The sequence below is a fragment of the Pempheris klunzingeri genome, chromosome 6 (genome assembly GCF_042242105.1).
Source record: "Pempheris klunzingeri isolate RE-2024b chromosome 6, fPemKlu1.hap1, whole genome shotgun sequence".
In the NCBI taxonomy this organism is placed as follows: domain Eukaryota; kingdom Metazoa; phylum Chordata; class Actinopteri; order Acropomatiformes; family Pempheridae; genus Pempheris; species Pempheris klunzingeri.
The window spans coordinates 5050231-5063236 of NC_092017.1; positions in this window are offsets into that span (position 1 = coordinate 5050231).

Below are 13006 nucleotides of genomic sequence, written 5' to 3' on the forward strand. Positions count from 1 at the left end.
TCTCTACCTCCGCCGTGCACATCCCTCTCCTCCGGACCAGGGTGCAACCTGCGCGATTTTACAGCAAAATGGCGACAGTGTGAGAGAAGGAGAGACGAGCAGCGGTGTCAAGCGCAAGGACAAACTTGAGGACATGGTCCGTCGTGCTGAGGTAGGAGTTAGAGCCCGCCGTCCGCTTCGATGTGCGCAGGGATACGCAGTGTCCAGGTATGGGCGTTAGCCGGCGGTGTCCGCCGTGTGCGGCCACCGGGAGGGCTCCAAAACACCGCAGTGACTGAAAGGTGGAGCCGCTGTCACCTCAGCTTCAGCTGGTTCACCGCTGCGACATGAAGAATTTCTCCAAGTCATTGCTGACACAGTTCTGTGTGAGCGGCTCGGAGCAGCTAGCTGCTGTAGCATAGCCGCCTCAACAAAGTCAGAGCCGGGGGAGCAGCTCTCAGTGGGGGGGGGGGCTGCCTCCAGCTGGAAAGACCACATGAAGTGAACTGGAGCTGTAAATGTAAATGATGGTGTTCGTCACTTGCAAACATTTGATGGAGAGCTGCAGCACATGGTGCTACAGGAAACTTAGATTCTCAAGTTTAGTACCTGTGTGACTTTAAAAGCCCACAGAGAGATTCTGCATGTCAAGGCAGTGCTGTGTGGCTGTGGGGGGGTGGGGGGGTCATTGGACCTGCACTGTATGGAAGGTGTTAAATGCCAAAAGAATTAGCAGTGGGTGAAGATGATCTCCAGTCAAAGTGCATGTCAGGAACAAAACGCTGTGTGGACATAATGTAGAGCCACCAGACCTACCAGCAGAGACTGATGGGCTAGAGAGGTGTGTGGAGCCCAAAGCCAGAGTTTTCAGTGGCATAAAGGGGGCTTTCTTTTCAAGGCTAGATCGCCATGGTAACCGCACACCTAACCTGCTGTGTGCGATATCTAGAGATATCTCAGGTGAGGGAACACATTCTACAGGTAAACCTGTTGAGCTGGACATCAGTAATGCTGCCAAACAAAACCCTGCAAACACCACCAAGTCCTACAATTTGGAGAGCAAGAGAATGAGCAGCTGTCACGGCAGAAACAGTTGTGTGTTACGTGGTAAAATAAATATATTAACATACGAATTTACACAACTAATACTTTTGTGCTAGTATCTTATGTCAACAGTGTTGCTTTTTGCGGTAATATTTTTATATACATAGCTTTCATATACATATATATTCATAGCGATCCATCATAATGACTCGCTCCTCTTGACTAAAGTAGGTGGCTCACGATTGCTCCATTTAAAGTGAAAGTGAACTTAAATGACGCACCAAGCTCTCCCTCTAATGGGAACACACACAGAGCCCGATGGGGAAAGACCACCGTCTTTCTGCATTGTTTGCTTTTGATAATAGCCATCAATGAAGGGATCCTGTCCACGGACAGAAAAGCTACAGGGCTTGTAATTTTAAACCGATACAGGAATTATTGAGTTAAAACTATATAAATAAAAAACCTTCTCCCTTCTCATCGCCTCAAGCTCAGGTTCTCTACCAGAGGCTCTCTGGGCTCTCAGAGTTCTGCGCATGGTCCGGTTTCTGCTGCCTGAGGTATTCACTTAGAAGCTCATCTCCGGATCTTGGTTGTTGGCTTAGTGTACAGTCTCAGGGTGGTAGGTACTTGGCTGTGGCTGACTTCCTTGTGGCCTCCTCATGGTTCCAATTGGCCTGCGGAATCCCAAGGTATTTGCAGCTGTCCTGCATCCTGATCCTGGGGATCATCCCCCCCAGCCCCCCCAGCTGAGTATTTTCCTCCTCATCGATACCATCCGACCAGACTTATCTAGTCCAAATGACATTCCGATGTCATTGTTGTAGATCCTGGTGATGTGTATCAGTGAGTTGATGTCTCCCTCATTCCTAGCGTACAGCTTGGTGTTGTCCATGTAGAGGAGGTGACTGGTATCCATAGCCACTCTTTGAGATGATCTGGCTGAGGGGGTTCAGGCCTATGCAAAACAGCAGTGGGGACAGTGCATCACCTTGGTAAATGCTGCACTTGATGGTAATCCACACGGTGCACAGGTTGGTCTTCCTGGTCTTGTAGTCTTGGGTGACTGCTCTATCAACCAGTCGTGGATGCTTGGCGCCCCTGGTATTGCTACCAATTCCTTTCTGGGCCTTGCTCATGTATTGGGCCATGTGCCTACTCATCTTAGCTGCTATGATGCCTGACAGGAGCTTCCATGTTGTACAGGGGCAGGTGATTGGCCAGTAGTTGGATGGAATCTTCATACCGGATACTCTTTCTTTCTTGATGTGGTGTATATCAGCTGATTAGTCTCAGTTATGGTCCTAGTAGGGATAGTCCGTAGCGCTGCATTCACATCTTCTAGCATTCTTTCAGAGGGTAATTTGTTACTTAGTCTTGGGAATCGGCAGTGAGGGTGCCAGATATCCAGCTTACTGATGATCCTCAGTCTCAGGTCAGTCGCCCTTGCGGTGATGGAATCAACAATCTGGAAATTGTTGGGGCTTGGTACCCAATCTCGGAGTGTGGGGGTGATGATGACATCCCCCCTCTGACCTGTTGTCCTGGCTCCCCCTTACCGTAGCATGTTTCAATCCTTAGTTATGATAGCAATCCTTGTTTACGAATGTTGGAACACTGAGCTAATAGTTGTGTCTTGGTTAGCTTAGATGTATCCATAGCTTCCACATCCTCTGCATGTGGCCCCTCTCGCAGAGGCTGCATGCAGGGATTATATTATATAAGGTTATATATTATATGAGGTACTTGACATGGGCTTATAGCAGTGGGTTTTAAACTGCAGCGTAGCAAAGGTTTGTACTTTGTGACATTGAACAAAACTGAAAGCAGATATGGCAGGTAGTGATAATGCTTGCAATAATTTTTAGTATTACCTGTCTAGAGGCACAATTCCTGGATGCTTTTTTTTTGCACTGCTTAGTAGTTCTGTCATTGAAGATCTTCCATAACATTGGATCTGGAGGAGTTGTTATGAGCTCAGGAATGGAGGTTTTGTAAAATCAAGGTATAGACCTACTTAATTAAGTCCATCGCTCCTTGCTAGTGTCTAAGGATGAGCTTTCATGGCTGTACAAAGAAGTCAGTTGCAGCTTAACAGCCTACTGTTGGTTTTACTGCATTAGTATACCGCAGAGAGTAAAGGAGTCAACTGCCCGACTAAATAAATCAGATGGTTGAGGTATGTTATTCACAAATTGATTATATGTCACTTGACAAGGTCAAATATTTTAACCAAGATGCCTGAAGTCCCTGAATGCTCAGCATAGCAAACAGTTATGTGTTCTCTGTTGGCCTGGCCGGCTGCTTACACAGCTATAAATGAAGACACCTGGGACTACTTAAATGGGAGTACACTGGCCTGAATTAGCAACTCAGCTGAGGAGCTGAGCAGCTGCAGAGATGAGATATTTTAGTAATCAGGTGGATCTACCAAGAACATTGAGGTCTGCAGAAATATAACAGGCGAGGAAATAAGGACGCCTCGTTTTCATAGAATCACTTTTTGACTCATTAAGTCTGCATGAAGTTAAAACTATCACAGTTTTTTTTTTTTTATGAATATATTGAGCTTTTCAGTTTTCTGTACTCACTATTGTACCAGGCAAATATAAATACCAGCTCCCATTAGAGCAGAATTATTGTGTTAAATTATAAATAATAAAAAAAATGTTACAATTTCCCAGAGGCCGATATCATTTCACTACTAGACTACTTACTTACTACTACTTTACTTAAGACAGAGAGATGCAGCAACTTGACAGACATGAGAAGCTGGAACCAGAGAATTTCAAGCAAGATGTGTAGTTAGCAAAGTAGTTGCTCTATTAGATTATTTTTTAGTAATTGATCCTTTGACAAATCATTTCAGTTTAACCTTAAGGCGCCACTTTGGTAAAACATTTTCTGTTTCGATGTTGATACTGAGGTTCTAGTTACTGAATAAGCAGCGCACATTATATTATAACATAATTACATAATTAACAGTGTATAAAACAGAGAAAAGCAGCAGGTTCTCTCATATGAGAAGCTGGAGCCAGTAGATTTTTGACATTTGTGCTTATAATTATGAAATTTGTTGTCGGTTTGGGGTCCTGGAGACCCTGAGACTCTTTAAAATGGACAAATCTTCAAAAACTTCACACTTGAAACAGGTTTAAATGGTTTAATGTTCAAAAACCACATTGTTTTTCTTGTACCAGACATGGCTGCTGCAGCCTCTGTCTGAACGCTGTTTTAGAAGAACAGAAACAATCTGCTGCTTTGCTCTCGCCTTTGACATTTTTGTGTTACCAGGAGCTGGAGCTAGTGAGGAAAAAACACTGGTGGACAGCGAGGTGGACTCAGGAGGTTATGACATCATAAAGGGAGCCAAATCTAAACAGAGTCTTTTCAGCCACATTTACTGAAAGATGGAGAGAGAGAGGAGAAACAGAGAGAGGACGGTCTTTTCTCAGAGTTTAGTGGTCTGTAGACACACCGGGGGCACATCTTCATGTTGACAAGACATTCAAAAGTGCAGTTTGCACAATATAGGACCACTGAACAACTGGAGAAAATATACCGACATCGACTTTTCACCTTTATACTTCATGACCTTTGCCAATTGTAGAATAAATTAGCAAAGGTAATTACGAATATAGAATATACTTATGTGTCAAAGCCATATTTCAGATGGCAGAAAATCATGCATTGTTTCTGTTTGGGCTCCCAGTGAGCTCAGCTGTAAAACATAGTGAAATGCAATGGGTTTTACTTTGCTCAGTAACTGTGACTGATGTGTATCTATACAGCGCTACCTCCCAGATAACTCTAACTGTCCCGAGATATAAGCAGTGTCATGTCATCAGATAACACATTGTACATTTCATCTGTGGTGACAGGGTGCTCTATATTTGTTCTAAAACATTGCATAAACATTGCTAACACTATAGTCATCTCTGTATTTCATCACTTTCATCTATGTGTGATTTTGCAAAAAGTTGGTTTTGCTATTATTATTATTATTATTATATTATTGGCATTATTATTATTATTATTATTACACATACAGCTGTGGGAGCCCAAAAATTTGGAAGTCAAGCCAATGTCAAAAAAGGGTTATTTTTTGTATCCCTCAATGGATGTATTTTTCAAGAAATAATCTCCTCAGTTATGGATCCCTAAACAGAGTCTTGAGTTTTGAGGGACAGATCCCCTGAGGCAGGGTGTGTCAGAAGTAATCACCAAATCTTACTGAAACCTGAAATGTTTCTTAAAGAAAATCCCAGTGATCTGAGCAGTGAGCAGCTCTCAGCTTCATCTAAGTTAAAGAGCTTTTTTTTTTTTTTTTGCTATTTGTGTGTCTGTTACAGGTGTGTTCTCTAAGAGCCAGGTGGTGGAATCAGTGCTTCAGCATTGACTGGTAAGACCTGGTGTTTCTCTGTTGTTTTATCTTAAACATTCAGCATGAGCACTGAGCTCCACTTTCTCAAATTTGACAAACACGTATGAAGCACTGCCTCTTGTTAGAAGTGACATTATCAACTTGTGGTTTAAGATTCTGGCAAGGTGACCTCCTGTGAAGCAACACGTTCACAGTGCGGTTCAAATAGCCACAGAAGTGAACTGAAAGTATTTGAACTGGTGAAATTAGCCTTGATTAAGTTTTAATTGAAAAGCAAGAAAATATGTTCTTGTTAGTATCATCATTATTATGATCACAATAGCAGAGCATAAACCTAAAATGTGATGTCTCCGAAGAGGTGTTATCATCCGAGGCACAGTTGTACGTCTCCTTACCGGCTTAACACCTGAAACTGTAGCTCAGACGTGTGAAATGCTCTGAAACTATAGCTGGGTGTGATTACCAGTCAAATTAAATCTGAGATGTCAGTTACATGTGTCAGTGTTTCCACTCCTACGCTTGGCAGGTTGTAGGGAGTGACAAGCTGGCTGTTGATTATTTTCCAGTGTGAAACAGAATCACTTAAACACAACTAGTGTTTGCAATTTTCCAGTCTTTGTTTAATTTCCCTTAAAATGTAAGCCACTATTTTGAATTTTGACATTGTCACCACAGTGAAGTTCTGCCGTTATTGTTGAATCAGTAGCTCCAGTATTGCTCAGAGGTCTGATGAGGTCATACACGTTTCCTCAGTAATTCCGTGAAATACCTACTAAATACTTATTCAGCCTGATTGTCTCCAACTTTCATTGATCCTCATCCAGAAGATCAGTGTGTGGATCCCCTGCTCCTCTAGTCCACATGTGGAAGTGACCTTAAACAAGACCACGAACCCTAAATTGTCCCCAAAGCTGTGTTTCAGTGTGTGTGTGTGTGTGTGTGTGTGTGTGTGTGTGTGTGTGACTGGTTAGCAGCTGATTGGCAGCCTGCCACCATGCACAGTCTATTTACCATTTGATGGTTCCATGCTGGTCACTGTCACTAAACAAAGTCAAAACACAGACTTTGCACTCACTAGAAGCTGTGTCATTTTAGAAGTTAATTACCAATGAAAGGATTTATGTTTACCATTCTAAAAAAAAAATTACTGATTCATTGATTGAATCATCAAGCAAAAACAGCCAGACAGTTGCTGGTTCCATCTTCTCAGCTGTAAACATTTGCTGCTTTTCTTTGTCTCGTATGACAGTAACCTAAACGTCTGTGGGTGGTGACACACTTCTTGACCCACTGTTGGACAGATCAAGCAATTCTTTGCTCTGGTAAATTGTGGTGTACATTCTATTCTGTTTTGTGACACTCTACAGACCAAACAATGAACTGTTCATTCAAAAAACAAGTAATAATGAAGATAATCATTAATTGTGGCCCTTTTTTTATTTATTTATTTCAGCTTCATTTAGAGTACAATAAAATTCTGATACAATTTAACTGCCCTAATCCAGTTTTCTGCTCTTTTTATAATGTCCAAGCTACAAATTCATTAAAATTCAAAGAAACCAAATACAGTAATGAGTAAAAATGTGTGTAGTATAAAATGTATGTTGTGCAGTTTATGTCTGGAAAGGCTTTGATAGCCTTAATGCACTATTAATGCCATCATCGGACGCCATCCCTTTATACATTTGGAGCGTTATGCTATTTGCTCCATGTCATACTTTTTGAACCTATATGTTATTAGAGGGGGGATTAGGATTCAAGCACCTAATTGTGATACACTTAATGGTGACTACTAGTAGGATTAGTAAGAAATAGATTTTTTTTTTTAGACATTTCATTGGTTTTACACACGTATGTGCAGCTGCATCTCATTTCTGATGTAGCAAACAGTATGGAGACATGAGAAAGCTTTTGCTTGCTTAATTTGTGACGGCAGCTCTACGGAGAGGGATTTGCAGAAGCTTATTTTGGATGTATTTCCAGGGATGAATGTTCATTCTCTGAATTTGATTCTCTGACACATGATGCAGCCTGATTATATAAAAACCCTCAAGCAAACAGCTTTTGAAGCCAGTTTATGTCATGACAACATCCAAACTTGGATTTGTGTTCTTTTTTTAGTTGTGTGTTGTGGATATTTTGTTCACGTTCACAGACTGGAATTTACATGTAGATTGAATGGCACTTTGCTTTCAAAACGCAATGGCAGTGACTTCTTCTTGGAGAGGCATTTATTTGAAAGGAGAGGCAGATTTCAGCCATTTAAATCTAAGGTATTGGCAGGTGCCTTTGGTCCATCATAAGCTGAATGAAGCATCAAGTCACGATCTGCAGATGTCCACAATCCGGCCTGCTGCACAGCCTCTGCAGATCAAACCTCCCATTATCCTGGTTCACCCAGGTTATGGACCATTTCCTCCACTAAGGGGCAGAATATGATCACTGATACTCTGAGCCCATCAAAGGGATGATGCACTGAGAAGCAGCATCAGTTAATTTGGCCTGTGTAATCACATTAAAATGAATAGATGATGATAAAGGCATTGGTGGATAGACACAAACGGCTGTTTAGACACTTTCATACACAGGATCCCATTATATGAAATCTGACAGGAAATGTACAAAAATGTAAAATAATAAAAAGACCACTATATGACTCAAGAATATACTGATGTGTAATAATAATAGTATTCTTCTTATTATTATTTTTATTATCAATATTAGTAGTATTAGTATTAATGATAATAATCTACAAATCCTTTAGTGAATATTTTTGTGCAGTAATTTGGTATCCTCCCATTATTTGGTTTTATTTTGTATGCAACATAAAAGATTCTAAATTACCAGGCTACATAAAAATACTTGCTGCCTCTGGTATATTTTAGGTCTGATCCAAATGTATGCAAGTCTGCAAGAATGTCAAATCAGTATGGTCTTGTGTTTATCCCTCAGAACATTTCACAAGTCCAAACAACCTCTATCTTTGAGGGTTGGGATTAGCGAGCTTCTGTTGTACATGAGCTGTGAGGCGGCTCACCCTTTCTGTGATACCTATCTAAGGTTGAGCTCAGCACTTTCCTCATTAATTTTCCACTTATTCTCAGAGTTGGATGTGATATTTTAGAGATTTGAGCACACGGGGCACAGGTTAGGCACAATTATGCTGACAGAGGGCTTTTATAGCTATGCTCAATAAAATCTGGAGTATAGGATTATACATGTAGAAAGTTATATAGTGATTAACCTTCATTTCGGTCCCCTCGGTGATCTCTGGGAGGCAAATCCTCCTCCAATCAGCTGCTGTCAGGTATATTTCTTCACCCTGATAAATGACCTTCAAAATGATAGATCGAGACATCCCTTCTTCTTTTTCTTCTTCTTCTTCTGCTTTTGAAGCATTTGTTTGCCCTTTCAGGCAGTTCAAATGCTTCCTTAAGCTACATACCAGTTCCATTTCTTTCAGCTGTGTGGCCGTATCGTTCAGAGGTACTGCAAAGGTCTCCTTGTGGAGTTTTTGACCACTAGTGGCGCTGTGGAGCAGATTTTGATGAGTGGGTTGCCGTTTTTTTGCTTGGATCACGCACGCTGAATGTAAATATAACTTAACATATATAATAATATCTTCTTGTGGTGTGATTTGTTACCTTTTATACCAAAGTATCAGTCACTACGTATCATACCGAGGCGATTTCAGTTAGCGTAGAAATTAAGGGGAAAAGTTATCTATCTATTTTTTGTATTCTTACAGATGCCATCTGTTGGTAATTTGGTGCACTGTATCTATTACAGCAAAGCTTTAACAAATGTTATGATTGGAATCGTGCAAAAAAGAGAAATAAATAGAGAAATGAATATATAAATACAGATTTACAGATTTTTGTGTGGGAATTAAATGATCAGTTTGTAGTTTCAACAGAAAATTCAACCCATAAAAATTCAGTGTAGTTCTTATTAGCTTGCATTGACAGAAATGTATTCGAGCAAAATATCTCCACCTGAACAAGTCCTTTTGTTTCTTAATAATTATGAACTAATCCGTTTTTTCCCAAACCATTAACAGTCTGACAGTGGGCTGAGATTATTTTGACCAGTTTCCTAAATTCACTTGTTTCAGGAATTAGCTAGAAATATATGTCATGATGATGTAATAATAGTAATTTGACGCAATAAAACACATTTCTGGGCCAGAATCAAGAAAACAACACTTAAAGAAAGAAGGTTCTTGAAACACCCTTTTTTAAAAAAAAAAAAAAACCAAACGTGGAACAGGTGAAATAATCTCACCTCCGTTAACAGATTTTCACTTGTTTGAGATAAATGATATTTTTGGGACTGGGGGATTTTCAGTGTGTGTTTGAACATGTTGGCATGTGGGTTCGTTGTATTTGCTCAGGTTTTTGGCGTTGCGCCAGCAGCTGCAATGGAATACTGGCTTCATTTTCAATGGTGTACTCCTTTTTTTTTTTTTTTATCAGGAAACTGAAAAAAAAATCCTGTTAATCTGCTAATGATATAGAAAAAAATAATGAAAGCTCAAATCTCACAGTTGTTAAGCATCATTAAATTAATTAAATGCATTGATGTCATCATTCCTTAGTTATAATGCGGTATGATACGGTTTAAATGTATATGAATTTATATTATTTCATGTCACAACATTATAATTATCAGTAATCCCTGTTCCTCAAACACGGCATGATTGAAGAAGCTATTCTATCTAGTGCTATCTTGTTTTTTTTCATGCGTTTGTGCATCAACGCTGCAAAAAGCAGGCTTTCACAACAATGGCAGTTCCCTCCCTCGCCCCATCCAAGAAAGGACATTTTTGAGCCCCTTTGATTTGGCCCGATTTGTTTTGATGTGAGGAGTGAGTGGTTTTTAAAATCTCCTTAACTCCCCAGGCCTGGCCCAGCCTCCCACAGGGCTAATGACCGTAGCCTTGCCCGTGTTGAATAATACAGACGCTTGCGAGGTGGAAGTGGGGAGGAGGGCAAGGGTTAGACATGGGCCCTCCTTCTACAGTACACCTCCATTGATAAGATTGTATTAATTGGTATGAATAGAGAGGGTTTTCTCCCTCTCCTTGTATACATTTACCATTATACTCATTAGCTCCCTGTTGCCTCCCAGCGAGTTTCTCCTTCACATCCCCCGGGGTCTCCTGGGAGGCAATTTGCATCTCTCCATGGTGTCTCTCTGGGGTTATTGAGGAAATATTAGCCCCTTTTCTTCTGTGGCCGACCCTTTGATTTATTTGGAGCTGGAGCTGATAGAGTGGCACTCACATGTTAATGACTGGCGCTGATACAGGCCCCTGGTGCAAGATGACTCATTGATCCGGGTTGAAAAGGTACAATTGACAAGCAGTACTGAATAATCGCCTTACATGCGTCTGTGTGTGTATGTGTGAGTGTGTGTGTATGTGTGAGTGTGTGTGTGTGTGTGTGTGTGTGGACCTTGGGAAATGACAAGGGAATCCCACTGCTGTCAAGGCTACTGCGCTCAAGCTGTCCACTTTTCCTGATAGAGTTAGATAAATAGGCTTTTGTTGGCCTCTGAATTCCTTGTGACTTTTTTGACAGCCACAGTTTTGGGGTTCTCTCTTCAGAGGCTCGCTTCTTCTTTGTTCACCCTAGGCTCTGCTATTCATGTCATCTCTTTGACCCCATGTGATCATAGCGGGGCTTATTTTAGCCACTTCTAGGTCTCCAAACCCAATCAGAGGCTGCATGCGACCCACTTGATCCAGTTACTGTTGAGAGTTGTTTGTCCTGGTCTAATAATAGAATTCAAGGTGACTACTGAGGACTCACTTTGGTTGCCATTAGTGTCTACCAGGCCCCTGCTCCCTGCCCCCCCCCATGCCTATTCCTGCTGAGGTGCACTCATATTATCTTTTAAAGAAAGATAATGAGAGATTTCATTCTAATACCTGCGATGCTTGACATGCCTCCGAATTTAAGCTCACTGATGTCTGCTCAGCAATGTGGAGCCTGTCCTCAATTTGGAGAGCAGTTTGACACCGACTCCCTTTCATCTGAATGGTCACATGTCTACGGCAAAGCGGCAGCAACAAAGTTTGATATATATTTATATATATATATATTTAATTTCTTCCCATCTCAACTGAAGAGGAAGGCATCTGAGCATGCCTAATCATAGCAACAACTTCTGTCGTGCGTAGTATTTGTATACTTCCAGTTATATGGTAATAATAACATTTAATAAAAGTCAACATCCTAAGCGCCACTAAACAAAAATACCCAGCACAGCAATCGCTGCATCTTCTCTGCATACTTATAACAGATTAGAGGTTATGTATATCAATTGCGCAGCTCATGCATATTGTTATGAAGGAGAAATGCAAGAAATGGAAATGTGCCATTTCAACGAGCCGGCACAGCTTGCCAAAAGCGGGCAAGTGGGTAGTGCTTGTGGTGATGGTCGGGTTTGTTTTCCTCTCAGTGTTGGGAGATGAGAAGTCATGTATCTAAACAGAGCAGATATGATGTTTATGAGAGCCATCTGCTTGGCAGCCCTCCTGTGCCCACTGCCCTCCTCAACGTGAGAGCAGCCTCATTAAAACAGTCACATGCCTGAGAAATTTCTAACCGCTGTTTTTTCTTCTTCTTCCCCCCTTTAAAAGGAGTAGAGTTTAAAACTAACAAAGCCTTGGGAAATCCCCATCAGACATCCCTCCCTTAATCCATTTAATTTTGAAAGGTATTGTTTAAAGCTTTAAAGTTTATATCGTTTAATCCCCCTCCAACACTACGGGCAGCAAATGAGGCCGTGTCAGCAGCTTGAACAGATATAATCTACTCCACACAACAGAAAATCCTCCTTCAAGACAAGGTTGCATGGGTTTCCTGTGAACTCACTGTTTGATGTTTCTACCTGCTATTGAACATGACTTCTGTCTTAACCCAACTGTCACACGTTCCCTGTCCCCTTTTATCACTCCGAATGTTCTCGCTTCACCTTTTTTCATCAGTAAATCTACCATCACAGCCATTTCACTCATTCCCCTTTTTTAGGATCGGGGGCAATGAGAAGTTTGTTGTGGGCAGGTTCAGCGGGACTTTTTGGATGTTTTTTTTTTGCCAGTGCTGAACTTTGGCCAAAGGACAGGATTGTTTTTTTCGGTATGTGAGATTCCGTCTCACCTGTGGTTCAAAGGTACCACTCTCACCAGTTTAGCCCACATCCCGCCCCCATGTGTGCTCTTTTTGGTTTTATATCCCCAGCGTGTGTTACGTATGTGCATTAGAGTTGTATCGAGCGATTATTTTGGTCTATAAAATGTCCGTCTCCCAGAGCTCCATGTGACGTCTCTTGTGTCTTGTTCTGTTCGATCAACAGGACCAAAAGATATTCAAATGATTATTTGATATAGAAAAACTGCAAATCCTTACATTTTAGGAACCAGATTATTTTTTTAAAGCCTGCCAGTCTGTAAATTAAACAATTATTCAATTTTCAAAATAGCAGCAGATACATTTTCTGTCTCAACTAATCGACTGACGGTTTCAGCTCTACAGTGCATATACCTTCCACGCATTATTTTCTCTACTAGCATGTTTGAGCTAAAGCAATTAA